We start from the raw sequence: 18383 nt of genomic DNA on the forward strand, positions 1-18383 counted from the left end.
GAGCAGCACCTGACACAGAGACACAAAATAAGGAATTTTGAGAAGACTGGGAGACATTTCACCTCTATCAAACGTTCTGTGCCTGGTGCAGCAAACCTTCACTGCTAGCAACTTCTTCCCACCAGCAGCACAGTACTTCCAGTCCTTTTTTTCCTCTCCTATGCACATAACAGCAAAGTGACTCCACCAGAACCCCCAACTTTAATTTGCTGTCAGCACAGACGGCTGCAGTTTGCATCATTCTGTTTAAACAAATACTAAGCTACATTTCCTGTTGCAATCATCATTACAAGCTTCAGGGCTCCCAACTACCCAGTCATTCTTATGTCAACACAGGAATATTTACTTCAGTTGCTTGAAATGTGCAACCTGGAAATGAGGAGCCGTGCACAAGAAAGCACAGCAAAGACCCAGAAATTCTGCCTTCTGTTGCCTGTCACCAGAACACGTTTTGGAAAGGAGCTGAAGGGTCTGCTGCTAAGTCAAAGCCTAGTCTTCAATTGAGCTGCAGTGAAAATCAGTGGGGTTTTGGAATTCCCAGGTACAGGGATTCTGGTTTGCAGACCTTGCTCTACAAGCAGAGCCAAATTCATTCTTTTCAAATGCTCCAAAATAGGGACAGTGCTCTCTACTACTGATTTATCAACTTATTTAAAATAGTGGCTTCATACTCTGTACTTTTTTATAACATTTGAAATGTACAATTCTTCAGAGGACCCCAAGAAAATAATTAGCAGTACTTTCAAAGCTTTCAAACGCCTTCAGCAAGCAGCAGCCGGGATAGCGGATCTCTTAGCAGTAGGAAATAAAGAAATACATGTTTGAAGTCTGCTTCAGTTGAATAAAAACAGAGAGCACGACTCAGCTGGAGGAACTGGGACATTTGTGCTGATGAATCCCGGTGTCTCCAAGGGAAGGAGTGGACCGCCTACAACTTCCACCTGCAAACCCATGGCCCGAGGGGCAGAGCAGCCTACTTTGTTCCTCCCCTGAATCACATCTCCTCTGAAGATGAGTCAGCCCAAGAAATCTTGGTTGCAAGAAAACACGTCGCTTTTCCTGTAACTTTCCCACTGCAGTTCCCCATCTTGCAAAACGTGAACTCAGAGTTCTGCTACAATTTCCCCTCATGCACCAGAAGAAACAACAGCCTGTCACATCTAGGCAGGCGGCTTGCCAAAGGCTGAAGGCCTGCCTTTCCCCCCAGTGCTGAAGGCACGACCATGAGAGCAGCAGCTTTGCACAGATAACTGCACGGCCTGCATCACACAGAGCGATTCTCCAGGCTTCTTCCAAGCGTTTCTGCCTTGTCTCAGTCCTTCTGTTGGCTCCCCAAGGCCTCTACCAATGGAGCTCGTTGGTTAAGTTATATAAAAGGAGCCTTAAGTAGAGCATTCTATTGAGGTTTGAGTTTTTGCTTTAAAATGCAAATGGCTGGCAGTGAATTCCCTTTTGGGATTTAAGAGCTGAATTTGAAACGGAGAACGATGATACGAAAATCTACTTCAGAAAGCATTGCAGGATGAGTAATGTAACATTTGCTGTATGAATACAGGCTCCTCTGGTCAGCCAGGCAGGTTCATTTATTTGCATGTTAATAATTTCCCTCTAAACTGTTTCTGACAAAGTTTGTCCTCATCATCCAGCCCGGTGCAGCCCCAGAAGCATACAACGGGGAAAAGTTGTCCACATTTTCTATTCCATATATCAGCAGGTTTAAATGTTTCAGCATCCTATCAGCCCCACAAACACCTCCCCTCCTTAAGAGCTCTACCCAGACTGGAGACATAACTGTGTGACAGACCTGTTTGCCAGCTCCTTCATTGGCCAGAAAGGCTCCAAATCTCCTCAAGAAGGCGTCTCTCCACGAGAGATCTTAAATCAATATTTATTTACCAATTTCCTTCTTCCCAGTTTGCTTTCCAGGAGAAAAAATAAACATATGATTATGTTCTTACATCAGTTTATGCCTCAGGACAAACATCTCCATGTGTGCATGCAGACACAGCCCTACAGCCTGACGCAGACCCACAGGATGTGAAGTGCCATAGCCTGCATTTAAAATCCAGGTTAACTTCACATCCCGCTCCTTGCACAACCAGGCCTTAAGGAACTGAACCAGCTTCCTTGTATTTGCTCTGTCTTCTGGAAAATATACTTTTACATAACCCTTCAAAAGAATTCCCTGCTATGCACACAAAAACACACCAGTTTTAATGAGCCTTACACCAGCACAGAGTGGAACTGTGTCATCATGATAGGAAACCCACAGATCACATCTAAAAGGGAACAGCAGACTTTCTGGCCTCTGTTCAGAAGGGCCAGACCGTGTGATTCAGTTAAAGGACTAGAAATGATTTGGATGGGGGCGTTCTTGCTTTATCTCTGGCTAGGAAACACACATATGGGGGAGGAGAAAGAGCAGCCCATGGTCCCCCAGCCTGATCCCACAGCCATTGCTTGGGGGAGATCCCTGGGCAGGATCAGCAGTTTGATGCCTCCAACAGCTCAAAGCCCAAACAGCAGCAAATAACACAAGTATTACTTCAAGCTTTTCCTCCATCTACACAGGCAGAGACAGGATATATCAAATACTCCTCTTCTTTCTTGCCCTTCTTTTGTTGCCCTGTTTCTCTGCACGCTGTCCAAGTTTCCCCAGCCTCTGTCCCTTCTTTTTTGTTACAGACCGACTTCAATCAAACCCCAGATCTCAAAGCCCCCAAACAACCAACAAAGAATGTATTTCAGCATGCTAAATTTGAGAAGCCACAGTAAGGGCTGTGGTATAATACTGTGATATCACTAACAAAGAACTATTACTGCATTGTGAAGGAGAACAGCATCTGGCACAGGACAGGAAATCATTTACCAAAAAAGAACCCAAGAAGTACAGCGATGAGAAACAAGAATGAAATGAGTTTATGGCTACAGACATTGTTGTGTTCCTTAGGGGTTCTTGCATTGGGAAAACGTTTCTTTAAATCCTGGGAAGGAAAAACACTGCACACGTTGAGCCTGGTTTGCTGCCTTTGACACAAACACTTGCCAACAGCATCTCAACAATTGCACGATTCACTATAGAGAATCTCATTGAGGAAGAGCCCTGAATTCTGTACAGCAGAGGGCTCTTTCATTCATTTCTATTTTCCATTTATTTTAATCAACCAATATGTCAGCTGTTAAAGAAAACCTGATGAAAGAATAGGGAAGGGGATGAATCCTCAATAGAGCTAAAAATACCGAGCTGTCTTTCAGTCTTAATTACACTTTCAATGTGTTTTTGCAGGGTTGCAGTCACTCTATTTATATGAAATAGTATTTTGTAAAATATTTTTGCATGTTTTCTACCGCCACTGTAACAGAAATGGATCAAAGGCAAAGATAAAGCAAAGGCAGAAATGCAGTTGGTGAGATAATTGCTTTGCTTTGGTTCCACATTTGGTGTTGTTTCATTTAGCTTTGAGGATGGAAGTCAAACCCAACCCTGAAAATAGGAAAGGAAATGAGTTTGAAGCCCCAAATTAGAAAGCATTTTCTTTACACATGTATTGCAAGTTCCATTTGCTTCCATCCCACAGCAGAACAGTGGGTTGGTGATGGCTCTCAACCTTTGTTCACAGTACCTCCAATAAGCTCCAGTCCCTCTGAGGGTGTCACTGACCACCACAATTAGTGCTTCACCCACCCTGAGCTGAAAGCAGTCATTCTGTGCCTGCAAACTGGAGTGATAGAGGCAACGGAGCTGCTTTGAGAGCAGGAAGCCCATGGGGCAATGAGGAGATACTGCTGTGATTAGCAAGGTGCTCGGCAGGTTAGCAGCAGGGATGCCTGAACTTAGAGGTTAGAGATAAGTTTTATCCTCAGGTGCTGCCTACATGGTCAAAAAATGTTCCTTCAGTAACAGCTCTGCTTACCCAGGTCTGGAGTTGGCATGGGGTGAGCACTGACTTTCCTTTCATTGAAAGGTGAACATTACAGTGGAGAAAGATTTAAACACATCCAACATCTTCAAGCCACAACCAGGAGCTCGAAACCCAGCTGGTGCTACAGAGAATTATTTGCCCATTATTACAATGCCTGCAGTGCCCAGATAGCATAAGATGCCCTGGAGAAAAAAATACCTTCTGATCCAGATCAGCAAAACCAGCTATCAAACCACCTCCAGCACACTCTGTTCCTTACTGCAGCTCCCTGCTGTGCTCAGGGAGGCACCTGGTTCCTCCTCCACCCTCTCCTTTGTGCCCTGCCCAGGTGCAGAGCAAGGAGTCCTCTCACTCAGATACCCCAATACCTGGCAGCCACCACCTCCAGCTCCTGGAAAGGGCTTCTGAAAGCTTGGCACATCGCTTCTTGCCCCCAGTCAGACATTATGGAGCAGAAGTATGCATGAAAAATAAAACAAGAACAAAAAGATTTCTCTGAGCTCAGAGCTGCTGCCATTTCACGTGCTGCAGCTGGGAAAAAGGGCTTCCAAGTGTAGGACAGCCTGCTTCAGCTGCAGTGCCTGAGAGGCTTCACCTCCTTGGTTCCTGCAATGGACACTTGTGATTATGTGAACATACACAACAGCCTGGGAAAGCAAGAGCCACAGCCTTAACTCTGCATGCAAACAGCTTTGGGGCTGGGAGTTTCCAGCACTTTAAAGTAGGGTGGGATGATTTGCTGAACTTGGGTAGGAAGAAATGAAAACAGGCAGCACCAGCAGGTTTCCTCAAAGTCGTGCAGAGAAATAGCAAGCAGAGGACAGGGAAGGGAAGGCAGGCTCTGCAATTCATTACTGAAATCAACACAGACACATTTCATTACAAACTGTTGCATTTGAGGAGGACAGCAGGACTGTGAAATGGCTCATTCAGCTTCATAGGATGTTCCTAAATGGAACAGAACTTATCCAGGAGATGAATTCTGCCTAATCAGACTGATCTCAGAAGTGTAAAGTGACCAAATGAGCTCAGATGCTTTCCTGTCCTGTACCTTCCTAAGTAGCTCAGCACTTAAACCAGTGCCTTCCAGGACAATCCAAAAACAGCAGCAAGGAAGACATCTCAGTTTAGAAATCAGCTGCTCTTTGCACAGGCTTGCAGCTGGCAAAGCCCTCCATCAAAATGATCCCAAATTTGCTTTGGGAAATAGCCCTGATATTTCTGTGGTGCTCTTATTATGCAGTCAGATCCACACTAAGCAGGGAATTTCAAATCATTTTGAAAACAAGGGCTCAAATTCAGGGTTCCTTTGGTAAAACTTTCAGCACAGATCCATCCTGAGCTCTCACCACAGCCTGTTGGCTTTAAGAACTGCCTTCCTGAGCAGATGGATTTTAGAGCACTGTGGAATATCAGTTCTACTCTGACAGCAAAACTCTTAATACAGATTTCCAGGAGGGCTCCTGCGAAATTAAAGCAGAGCAAACCCAACATGATGCAGGACACATCAGCACTCTCAGCTGGATGCACAGCAAATATTTTATTGTGAACTGCAGCATCATGCTCTAGCGAGCAAATCCTGAATTTTTCCACTGCATGCAGGCTGAGGTTACAGGAGTTCAAAGCAACAGTTGAACAATTCTGTAATAACAGAGAAATGCTAAGCACTGACAGAATTGTTTGAAAGAATGAATGCTTGCCTTACCATGTAAACGCATTGCTTTGAAGAAAATACCTCTGCCTGGTGTTTGGCCAGGTGTCTGGGCACACCTGGGATACAGAACAGTTGTGTGCACACAGCCAACATCACACGAGCTTCTCCTACAATGGAAAACAACAGGGAAAAAAAAAAATATGGGGTTGAAATAATTGGGTTATGTTCCGTTCACTACACTGAAAGATTTCTGGAGAGCAGATTAATATGTTATTGCTTTGCAGAGCACAGTATCCCGGTTCCTCCTGCAATGCCATTTGTCTGAGGCACACTGGGGGACCTGCCAGCACTCCCAGCTCCGGGCAGCTCTGCACTTCCCCCATTGCAGCTCATTGCTGTGTTGCTCCTGCTGGCTGCTAGCAGGAGCTTTCCATTTGGAGCTGCCTGCACCAGGGCAGGGGCTGCAGCTCAGAGCTTAACTGCTGTCTCAGATGATGCCATTTTTCTTTTGTCAGCTTCAGAAATAAGGCAGCGTTGAACTCTGGCAGATCTTGGCACTTGCTCTACGTTTACCTCATTTGATTCCTACTGCTCCTTTAATGCACTTGTTTTCCAAGGCTCAGGTATGTGTCTGTAGTGTGGGTGGAATATACTTACCTTTCCAACTCAGTTCAGTTTCAAAACATCCCCTTCTTTACACCAATCAGTCACCAAAGCAAACATTTCTCTTCCCCTGACACTACTCTCCTCTTGAAGGACACATCCCACTGCAAAGAACTGCTCTGCAAAAACACTTTGAACATAATCCAAAGTGACATCTAAATCAATACAGCCCCATGCTGCTGCAGGTGTCTGCTTGTGCAGATCTCTCTGCAGGGTCAGTTATTCAAACAGGACACTGCAGTCTCAAATACCAGAGATGCTGATAGCAGTGCAACACCACCAGTACTGAAAAGGTTGTTTTGCTTGCACTGAACAACAAAAATCCAGAGCCCTCCGGGAAAGCACCAGCAGTGGTTTCCTTCTCAGAGCTCAGATCGTTTGATCTTGGGGAGAAAAGGTAGGGGAAAAACTTGAAAAACATGGTAAATAAAAACCATAGCCTAAAGGCACAGAATAAATAGACACAAATAAAGCACACAACTGCTTCTGAAAGCTTAAATGGTGATTTTAAAGCACCCGTGAACTTTCAACAGAAAATGAAATGCTATGTCAAAAGAAACACTGCACTAAAATACAGCCCATAAAGCACAAAAATCCCACAAAGCTGCACCAAAAACAAGACCTTACCTACAGCAAGGCCTGCAGCACCAGGGCACCTCTCACCTGGGGCCATTTATAAATGCCAGCATCCCCACCCCACCACCCACAGGCCCAGGTGCTCTATATAAGCGGAGCCCTGGGCTGCCCCTTCCCACCTGCATGGATCATCCTGTAAGAACACAGCTCTGGTTAGTGGCTGTTGGTTGGGGTGGTGGGTGCTGTGCTTTGTTTTGCTTTATCTGTCCTTATCAGGCTGTGCTGTAGCCTTGGGGCTGCTCTGCTGCTGTACCTCTGACCTGCTTTGTGGTTTTGGCCTTGTTTGCTTTCTAGGTATCTGGGTTCAGGGTGCCACCTTCAGTCAGGCTTGTTTTGTCTGGGCTCCTTGGGATGGGGCTGTGGCTATTGAATGCATCTGTAAGCTCAGAGGTGTGTCCTTTCCCATAAGAGCCAAAGACTTCACAATGGGAGCCCTTCCCCTTAAAACTCAGTAGGGCTTTATGAAACTGCTTCAAGGAAGAAATCCTATAGCTTGGAGACTTGTTTTCAAACTCTCAGTTGTAGGATTCTACTAGAGGGGCCAGTAAGACAAAGTAGAGAACATACTGTACAAGGAGAGATGAAAGGAATGAGCACAGCTTAACAAAAACAAATTATAGGAGAGGATATGACTGCTGTCTATAAATACATGGGGAGAGTAAACAGTAGAGGGGAAAAAAAGAAGTCCCCTATCCAAGCTACATAAAAATCTTGGCGTAAGAACAAATAAGCAGAAATAAGCCTTGAAAGAATTATCCTTATTTGTCTTCAGGGTCACTTTGTTGTCTCCCAGCAAAGGTTGCAAGAGTGAAAAGCTTCAGCTGAGAGGAAACCTGCTCAGGTGCTGCACTGCTCAGTCTGTGATGCTCAGCAGCTGGGGACCCTTCTGCCTCCCACACCCATGGAAGGATCTGAAGTCCTCATTTCTGACCATTTAAGGAAGAGTAACCGCTCGACTGATATTTCTGTCGTGATCCATATTGAAGTGATTAGTGGGTTTTCCCCAGGCACAGTGCTTATTTTTGCTGGTTGTCAGAAAGCCTGCATAAATAGTACGAGTACCTAGATTATCAGATGGGTATTAATGCTCCTGTGGAGGCATTAAACACAACTTACCCACTTTGTCCATCTGGTCGTCTTTCATAGCTGGAAGTAGCAGGGCTGGCTCTGAGGGATCCCCCCTCCCAGCAGAGGTGGCTCAGACTGCCTCCATCACCTCATCACCCCCTTTGGAAAACAGCTGTCAGAAGGATGTGTTTTAATAAATCCAGGGCTGGACAAGGGGAAATATTCTGGGAAAGTGAAGTCCTTCAGATCTTTCACGGTTCTTTAAAGACTCTGTTGTGATGCCTAGATATGGTGTTAATTCTAAGAGATAATATTTCACTTTTATTTCTGCTCAGCTTCTAGCAGACTCAGAAATATCAAAAAGCATCATTAATAGTTTTGAGTCATCCCAGGCTGCTTAATGGGGAGGAAAGGAAAATAGCCTTTGGTTACTTAGCAGTTGGCACAGAATTATCTGCTGCCTATGAGAGTGCACCAACAGAACCAGACACAGGGCAGGGGCGACACAGGGACCTGAGCAGAGCATCAGCAGGGCCGGGTTCTGTCCCCATCGTAGAGCTGCTCAGGAAGGAGGACATAGGGATCCATTACCAGCAATCCCAGGTGAAGGGGCTGACCTGGATTTGAAGCTGAGCTCCATCTGCCCAGTGCAGATTTCTGGGAAATGCTCCAATAATTAAAGTAAAGAACGACTCTGCTGCATTGGTGTTCTGTACGTGACATGGCCTGCATGCGCTGCTGCTGTGCCTGTGGGATCTGCTGAACTCAGGTCTGAAGTCCCTGCCAGAGGCAGCAGCCTTACAGTGGGGGCAGGCAGGCACTGCCATAGGAACAGCTGTGTTCTTCCTTACTGCTATGTTGGCAGCTCCATCCCAATTCCTGTACCCAGCATGGCTTTGTTATGTAGGTCCTCATGGTGAACTGAAAAGCTTCCTTTTCCTAGGAGTTAGTGCACATTTCTGTGAAGTGCACAGGAAAGCCCATTCTGGAGCACGTGAATTGTTTTGTAATTCACTTTTCTGCCTGTGTTCATTAAATGTTGGGGAATGAATGACATTACTGTGGGTGCAGAGCAGCTGAAGGTAGCTGAACCAAATGCATGTGATGAAATGCTTTCTTTAATGGTACAAATTGAATTTACCTCTTAAGTCAAAGCAATCTGGAGATTATTAGGTAGGTGCTGTTAGAACAGCCCAGCTTGTTTGGTGAAACTTTTCTGTGCTGAATGCAAAGGATAATTTGGCTTATTTAAAAGAAACTTTTTTTCTGGAGGGACAACAGGAGCACTTTGTTACACTTGTGTGTTCTATTTGTATGTCTTGCATGAGGCAATCTTAATTACCTTTATTATGGCTTGCTCTAAATCAGTAAACTCATATCGTTACCTTCACCATGCTTCATATTCTCCAAGCAGAATGCAAAGTAATCACATTTCGGCTGCATTATAATTCAGAAGGTTCTAACAAACATTTTCTCCATCTTCTAGATTGGTATTTTAAATCAGCCTTGCGTGAGGGAAGTTCAGTGGATACTACAATGCACAGCCCAATTCCACACAGTTTAATTTGCAAGTCTGGATGCGAGTGCCTACTTATCATGCACAGATGTAGACAGGAGAGGTCAGTGGGGCCATCAGGCACGGCCTGCTTACATAACTCAGATGAGTTTACAGCACTCAAGCATTTTTCTTCATCTCATTTTAATTTACATGCCTCTCAGAATGGGACAATGTCACAAAAAAATCAAATAACCCCAACAAAACCAGCAACCAAGAGGTGTGGGCTGAAGGAAAGCTTCAGAAAAGCTTTGCAGGAGGTCTGGAGGGAGATGGGGGGTTGCAGAGCATCTTTAGGGAGAAGTGGCCCAGGAAGCGGGAGGTTTGCCTTCTATGGCAAAAACTTGTGATGGTGCCTTTACTTGGCAAAAGGAATGGATGGGGTGTTTGGGAGAGCAACTCGGGTCAGGCAGATGTTGGTGAGTAGATGAGATGGGGCTGCTGTGCTCTTCCAGCCGGAGGGAGGAGAGCACAGCCCTCACTGGGAGGAGCTGAGTGCACGCAGTGCTGTGTCCCCTTGCAGTGGCCGTGGGGATGACAAAGCAGGGAAGGCAGGAGGACAGCATGCAAACGAGGTGGTGCAGAGATGGAGATGCAGAGATGGAGATGCAGACCTGATGGCCTGTGAGATGAGAGAAAGGATTCAGTGCAGGGTTACGGTGCTGTTCCAGACAACGCAGGCAAATAGGGAAATTATTGGGACTACCTGTGAAGACTAGAAATAAAGCAACCTAATGTGAAGGTTTTTCTCGCTCTGACAGCGTGAGGCCATTAGGAAAACAAAGAATGAATTAAATGTGGGAAATACAATGGGCATTACATCAGATTCCAGATACGGCAGATGATGAATCGGAGCAGCACGCCTTCTCTGCATCTGGCAGCTTGTTATGTCCTCTGAGCGCCTGCCCTGAATCGGCCTTTCTAAGCTAAGGGAAGAAAATACCCATGAAGAACTTTCAGAACGTGACCCACGTACCAGGAAAGGACAGCCCTGAAGTCCTCCTACACTCTTCTGTGCTCAACTGCACAACCACAGGGTTGCATGGAAATGTAACACAATAGCGTGCTTGTATGCAAGTCAGTGCTGAAATGCTAGGGAGGCTCATAGGAATCCCAAATAAAATAGGATAACTTGAAAATCTTTGTTTTATTTCTTTCTAAAATGAGTACAGATAGCTGTTGAGGAATATGGGAAATAAAGCAATTTTATTTGGTCTCGTATATTTCCTTGTGCTATTTGTTATCCCAGTGTTTCAGCATGGTATAATGAAATTGAGAGTGGTTTTTATAGGATAAGGGGAGAAATTGACTCTATAAGTACAAGGAGCTGCCCAGAGGACTTGAGCAGAGAAAAAGGTATAAGGAAATTGGGTAAGAAATTCAGCTCACTTCAGTTTCAAACATGTTTCTTGTGTAACAATTCAAGTCATTGAGGGTGAGTTAGAGAATTTGTATCTGATTTTTTCTTTTTAACTTGGTTGCTTGTGGAAGGGCCGTGTCAGTGCAATAGGGGCTGGTTTCTGTGCCCCAGTATAAAGGGCTGCAGTAGGGACTGTAGAGAAGTGGCTTGCACTGAGAGCTGAGCTTGCTGCAGTTCTCCAAGGGTACAAGAAGGGTACAAGCAGCAGAACCTGCCCTCCCCTGCTATGGGCTCACTGGGCCACAACAGGCCAGGTTTGTGCGTGTGCTTGTGCAAAAACCGTGTGTGGAGCAATCTGGATTAAACTGAAGGATGCTCACTCATATCATCTTATTTAGGAAGTTTCTCCTAAGCCACTAGCTCACACAGCTTGCTGAATGCATGCTAATGGCAAACAGGGACTGAGCAAAGCTGTATTTTTGCACACTGCCATAACACAAACACCTCCTGAAGAAGAGCTGCAACAGGAGGAAGGCGATGAACCCCACCGCTGGGACCCGTTAGCTGAATTCCCCGGAGCGGTCAATCAGCGCGGCTCCTCCCCACCGCCAGAGGGCGCTCCGCCCTCCCTCGCCCTCCCAGCAGGGGGCGCTGCTCGCCTCCCCCAGTAGGGGGCGGAGCGCCGCGATAAGAAGAGAGCTCGGATTGGCGGGAAGGACCTCTGCGGAGCGGTGCGGAGATGAGAGCGGCGCGTTGATTGGTGGCGAGCATCCGGGGGGAGGGGGAGCGGTGAAGGCCTGGGCAGCGGTTCCCCCCCCTCCCCGTGGGTCGGCCCCCTCCTCCCCCCCCATTTGCTCCCCGACCCCCACACTTGGCCTGCCCCAGAGTCTTTTCTCGACGACTTTTGTGCCTCATCTTCGCGGGCGGAGGCGTTTCAGCCAATCAGCGCGCGCCGCCGCTGACTGTTGCCAGGCAGATTATGGTAATGAGGTCCGGGCGGCCGCCCCCCCCTCCCGCTCTGCAGCTACCATTGTGAGGTGAGGACAGGTGGGGGGGTTTGGGGCCGCAGCGGGGCCGGCGGCGGAGGCCGGGACGCGGCAACCGCACGGGACCCCCTCAGGTAACGCGATGGGACGGTCCGGGAGGGCAGCGCGGTGCGGGGCCGCCGCGGGGCCGCGCCGGGGGTTTCGGCCGCGTTGTTTTAGTCGCACCCAAGATGGCGCCCGGAGCTGGCGGCCGCTGAGCGCTGCGGCCGGGATAAACCGTTCGCTCCCGGGAGTGGGGGGGGGGGGGGGAAGAAGGGCGCGATCGTTCCCCTCCCCCCCCCCCCCAACCCCGCGGGAGAGGTACGGTCCGCTCCCCGCCCCAGCCGGGATCCCCCACCCGCCCGGCCGGAGGGAAAGGGGCTGCCCCCACCCCTGCCCCCCTCCCCGGATGGTACAGTCCGGACCCCGGCACCTCGCTACGGGCGGGGGGTGTGTATGTGTGTGTGTGTATGTGTGTGTGCGTGCGTGCTGCAGCCATCTTGTTCCCCCCCAGTGCTGTGGGCGCTCAGCCCCCCGTTACGGCGGGCCGCTCGCTTTCCTCGGCCCGCTCTTTAGCCCGGCTCCCCTCCTTCAGGCAGCCGGGCCTTCCCATCTCCTCTCCTCTGCCCGCTCGGCGCGGCCTTTCGCCGGCAGCCCCTGCCCCTGTGCCCCCCTTTCCCCCCCGGTGCCTCCCTCGGTGGTTGGTGCTGTGTGAGCGTCGGGCTGGGGGGGGCGGCGGGGGTCAAACTGAGGAGAGCGGCGGCAGGAAGGGGCGCACCTGCCCCTACCTGATTGGCCGCGTGCCTCGCGCCCCCGTTTGCCATTGGCTTAGAGAGAGGAGGGGGCATTGCGCCCCACTCCTCGGATTGGCTGCGGTGGGGCGAGGAGAGTATATAAGGGACGGGTGGGGGCACCTCCGGGCTTCAGCTGCCCCTTTGCGGAGCGGCTCCTGTGGGCCGGCTATGGGGTTGGTGGGAAGGGCTTGGCAACCCTCACCACCATGTTGGAGGTACCAAGGTGGGCCCGGCCAAGGGCAGAGCGGGACCAGCCCCCTGTTTGTGGCTCCTGCCGTGTTGGGTGCTCTGCAGGATAGAACGAGGGCCACCTGTAGCTTCTGTGTGTGGGCTCTGATAGCTGCCCACGTGGTGCTCAGGTTGGTTTTTGTAGCAGTGTCGGTGGTTGCCTCAGCCAGATGAGCTCCTTCTTGTGGGCCGTGGGTTGGCTGTTATGTGTGACTGATTTATTTCTTTATGGGGCCTCTTGCTTTCAAGGTTTGTGGTGTTGAGTCGCTGGAACTGCTCCTGTGTTGCTCTGGCATTGAGAAAGCGTTAAACTATTGAGTGAAAATGGAAAAAATGAGGCCTTGGGTTTTTGTCTTGTAGACTGTAAAAAGGCAGCTGACCCCATAAAGGGTTCATTATCCTGCGTGAGAAACTTCATGTTTGGAGGCTGCTTGTTGTGGATCCCTGGAAGGAGCCTTTCCAAAGCTTAAAAACCTCCTTCCCAGGTCTTTTGTTTTTGAACCTGATCTTTGCAGCCGAAGGACTGAAATGAGTGGGCAGTGTTTGCTGTTTGGTTATCTGCACACAATGCTTCTGTCACATTAGTGCTGTATTCATGGTCCTTATGGGCTTTCGAAGGACAAGTGAGCTCAGTGCTGCCTATCCCTGTGAAAAGCATATCAATATTTCTGTTTACGAGTTTTGATGGTGATGGAGACTATACTGAACTTTTTCTTCTGTTACTTCTTTCAACAATTGAATTTTCTCCCTCTTGGCCAAGTCAGAAGATGAAATGCTTGTGAATCAACTGATTTTACAAGAGGGTTATTGGGCTTTTCTGTTGTGATAAAGTAGTTGGCGGTCCCAAGCCTCCTAATGCCTTCATTTTTAGGAGCAGTAAGGAGGTGTATTTCTCAAGTTAGTCCTAACCCGAATAACTTGTCTCCTGGAATGTGATGCTTTCTGGCACTTTGCTATGTGCGTTCTTCTCTTGTGTGTGAGCTGTTTGAAATGAAGACAGCTTTATTACCTTGGTGTGGGATGAGATATCGATGTGACTGTTGTTATCTGATGGAATAACTGGCTGCTTGCTCTTGACAAGAAGTTGGTGTGAGGAGCTTGCTTTCATCCTGCACCTCTCTTTGCTGTTAACCTGCATAGGAAATCCTTAGATGAGCTCTGTTAATTTGCTTTGCAGTAAGCAGCTACTTTCAGTGCATTTCTGACCACCTGCAGTTGCTGTCAGCTGTGTAAACAAAATTGTAATTAATTTATAAGTGTAGCTCGTTATGGAGGCTGACTTAACGTTGTGGATTTTGTTTTGGCTTAAACGAGAGCTGAGCTGTTTGCCACTTCTATTTTTTGTGTCAGTACACCATAGAAAGATAAGCGGCCTGATCTGTTAGGTCGGCACCTGCTGTCGTGTTCAGGAGGCCTGGTTTGTTCTCAGTTTATTCTCTTGCATTTCACACCAGCAGTCGATCTGCAGCAGGTGAGTCTTGGGGCTGCTTCTTAATGTGCAGAGAAGAGGTTTTGTCATTTGAAAGCGGTGATTTAATGAGGAGGGGTGGGAGAGGGAGGAAAGAAGCAGCACAGTTTGCAGGAATGGGAGCAAATTGCAGCTTTAAGTGGTGGTGGCTTTGGGAGGAGGAATAGGAGACGGGTGAGGAATGGAGCTGAGTGTGGTGGTGTGGTTTTCAGTTAAAAAGGTGCATTTGCAACAGTGTAGGCACAGTTTGCTACAGATGCTTTCCTTGTTACTCTCGAGGAAGTGCCTTCCCTGCTTTGTTCCTTTATCATTCTTCTCTGTCGTTTATAAACCAAATCAATTAAGTAAATGAGGTCACTACCTCGAGCAGCTGAAGCCTGAGAGTTGTGGTTTATGGCAGTAGCAGATGCTGAGGATATCACAGGGACACAAAACATTTGAAAGAAGAAAATGACATGAAAAATATAATAACGTGTTCAGAAAGCTGAGGAGGAGGAAGAAATCAATTATAGGGGTGACTAAGAAGAACATGTGTATAAACAAATTTTAATCCTGTCTCTCTTCCTACTGAGAACAGGAAGGACAGAGGCTGTGAGAAGCACTTGGTCATACAAGAACTGAGGCTGCACAGAAATCTAGAGAGGGAGCTGCATCTCCAAGCAGGTCTGGAGCCAGGTCTGTGCAGCTCTCCTGTAGGACGTAAATCTGCCTTGGAATTCACTTGCAGTTCCAGATTATCTCCTGTGTTTTGTGGGATAAACAGACCTGTAGCTACTTGTGTGCTACTTCCAGAGCATAGCTGCTGTCGTGGTATTGTTTTGGAGCTTGGGCAGTGCCTTCAGTACATCACACGAGCCCTTTCATTGATGCAGCAGCAGAGGACTTCTCTTGGAGATCTGAGAGGCCTCTTCCATCTCGTTGTGCTGTGATGGATGTGGTGCAAGGATGCAGCTAGATCAATTCATTATGTGCAATTTGAGCAAAGAGTGAGTTGGTGTTTGGCTGAGTTGTTCTATTTATTATATGGCTAAATAAATTGAAGCCATTTTTCCTTTTGTGGAAATAAATAATCTCTGCTGTCCCAGCCCTGTGTATGATTTCTATTTCTAACTCGCCGATAAAACATAAATATTGTGGCTATATATTACCTCCCCTGCTTATTAACGTGCAGACAATGCACAGGAGCTGAGCTCCTTGAAACAATGTGTGTTTTTGATGAATGAGGATGCAGAGGAAGAGCCAGCAGTCGTGACTCAGTAGTCAATGAGGATGGAACCCCAGCGTGCTTCCCAGCCGTGCTGCTGCAGTGGGAGCACCTCCTTGCCAAGGAACCTCAGGAAATGCAGCAACTCTGCCTTCTAGGCAAGCTGGGGTAATTCACTTAAGTGTGGGATATAGCTTTTGCAGGCACATGTGATGTTCCTTTTGAGTATCGTAAATCACTTTCATATTAAAAGCTGGAGGAAGACCCCGTGGTCATAAAACCCCCTTTTGTAGCAATCTTGCTGTCCTTGCATATGGTTAACAGTGGGAAAGAGTGGTCAGTGAGCTCAGTACTTAAAGAATTAAGCTAATAGCCACTGCTGTTATTGCTGCAGGGAACTCCAGTCTATATGCGAGCCTCTTTTACACTAGGGAGTAAATCACATTAGCTTTTTTTATGTGCCATTATTGTAAAGTGGCTTCTCATCTGAGATACTGCAGTGGCTTTATGACTCCCTGAGAAGGAAAGCAGGTTTCTCCCTTTGCCCAGCTTTAATGTTCCCCCCTCGCTGCCATCTCAAAGAAGGGACCAGGATGGATGTTTGGCAGCTGCTGGCTCCGGTGCTTCCTCAGCAGAATGCTCTTAATTGAACTTGGAGAGCTCTCTGCAGATGAAGCCTCAGGAGTTTTTGTCTGTATCTCCTGCGTGGCCCAATGGTTGAAAGAAAGTCTCATTCCCTAACAGCAGCTGTGTGAAGAAAATACAGGTGCTGTTGATCCTTTTTATGACTTTCAGAGCTGAACTTCTCTTCGCAGCGCTGTGTGGTTTCACTTGTCAATTTCTGTCAGGAATCCTTGCATGTCAAATAAAAAGAGCAGCTGCTTTACCTCTTCTGAGCCCTTTTCTCAAAGCACTGCTCCATCCCATTCCCAGCTGATGGGGTCACAGGGGCACCTCAGGGTGCTGTGCTGCAGATGCTGAGGCTGCCTGCAGGTAGGCGGTGCTTTCATCAGCACTTGCCCTTTGGGGCTGGATGGCTGCTGCTGAGGACAGCAAGGCTGATGAGGACGTTGGTGTTGGTGGTGAATGAGGTGCCTTGCCCTGAGCAGAGTTCATCCAGAGCTGAATGCGGCGAATGGGGAAAGCTGCTGATTTAATGATACAGCTTCAGATGCTGCTGGGATGGGAGAGAGGGGTTATGGTGTATTGTGGAGGTCAGCAGGAGTTCTCAAGTAAGGTTTCCACGGAGATGAAGAGCAGGTCAAATGCAAAGAGGCTTTCCATGCAGAGGAGAGGCATCACCATTAATGAGCATTCTGGATTGGATGAGGAAGAACTGAAGATGAAGGCCATAGGTCTGTGGCAGCTGCAGGTCTGCAGTGGGTGTTAAGAAAAGGAAGGTAAATATGAGCAGCATACTGAAATGAACCAGTTTCCTCCTGCACAGGTTATTGGTTTACCTGCACTTACCCGGTGAGGCAGGCAGCTGGGTGTTCTGGTGCATAGGTGTAGAGGAGGGTTCTGTTCCTGCCCTGTGTCTGCTGACTGCACTCCAACTCCAGATCAGATGCTTAGCAGCTGTGCTGAGGTCCTTTAATGATTTGAAGTCATGGAGCTGTGCTGTCATGCCACGTTTGCACTGCATCCTGTTGCTGCCTTGCTGTTCTGATGCACTGCAATGCTGCTGGGCTGTATTTATAGCCACTGCTGCTCCAACCCATGTCCTTACCCAGTATGGATTGGGTGAAGCACACCTGCTATTCTGGAGAGGAAAATGCTTGTAAATGGTTCAGCATGTTGTCATTGCTTCCTGCTTGTGTGCATGCTGCTTATCTGGCTGTATTGAAGTGTGTGTGCCCCATTAAGGTGCCTGTTTTTGTGTGTTTTGCTCCATTGGAAGTGCCTCGTTTTATGAGGAGAAACCTCAGCAGCTGCAAAGCACAGTCTGGGGGCAAACAATGCAGAGAGCAAGCAGACAATGTCCCCTTGTGTGCCAGTATGGTAATATTGGCACTTTGATTTTAGCCTGAAGTCTCATGCTTCTGCTAGGAAACTAACAAAGCTTGCAGCTAGACCCTGTGAGAAAAGTGCTTTTCTTTACAGGCGTCTCCCAAAGTGCTCTTGTTAGCAGGGTTAATGTGGGCCTAACGTGCTCATTGTGGTTCCTCTGCAGCTAATTTGATAGGAATAAAGAGCTGAGGCTGTATGTGCTGAGCTGGACGTCTGTTGCTTCCTTGTGCTGCGCGACATCTCTGCTGATTGAAACCCACAGGGAAATCATTAAAATCTTGAGGCGCTCTGGCTGTCCGTGTCACAGCTGTAATGATCTTTGATGGGGGATATGAGGAAGAAAATCAGGTCATGCAGGATTAATTAGGGAGCGTCCTGTGTAGAAGGACGGGAACAAAGTTGGTGGTGTATTTCTGTGCTCGGTGTAGGGAAGGTTCCTCAGGTGCCTGTTGGTGTCGCTGTGAGTGACTTTGGTGATAACAGAACTGATAAGAAGTCAGAGATGGAGCAGTGGTGTAGGGGTGCATCCCAGCCCTTATTTTGTAGTACAGAAGCTCAACAGATCCTGCAGCTTGTGTTCTCTGGCTGCTATTGCTACACAACTGTCTGCATGCATCTCATTTCTCTGGGAAACACCCATAGGTAATGGCACCACTCATAGAAACCACACCACTGAGCCTCTGAATTGGCTCATCCTGGCTTTTTTCCCTGACATTTGAGATGTGTTAATTTTCAGAACTAGGATAAAACTTGAAATTTGTGTATGCTGCTTTCTTTTCCATCTTTTTACTTTTT

At 47.8% G+C, this 18383-nt stretch overlaps 1 protein-coding gene across 10 annotated transcripts in view; it reads left to right on the forward strand.

Moving 5' to 3' along the window:
- Positions 1-11767: 11767 nt before the first annotated feature.
- PRDM10 (PR/SET domain 10) overlaps positions 11768-18383 on the forward strand; it is a 39065-nt gene continuing 32449 nt past the window's right edge. For 4 of the 10 annotated variants that reach the window (XM_048968187.1, XM_048968196.1, XM_048968195.1 and 1 more), the window contains exon 1: positions 11840-11979. The gene's annotated coding sequence lies outside the window, so the exon portion shown is untranslated. The other 6 variants (XM_048968191.1, XM_048968197.1, XM_048968193.1 and 3 more) reach the window with 6 other exon arrangements.

The sequence above is a fragment of the Lagopus muta genome, chromosome 22, assembly GCF_023343835.1.
Source record: "Lagopus muta isolate bLagMut1 chromosome 22, bLagMut1 primary, whole genome shotgun sequence".
NCBI classification, from domain to species: Eukaryota; Metazoa; Chordata; class Aves; order Galliformes; family Phasianidae; genus Lagopus; species Lagopus muta.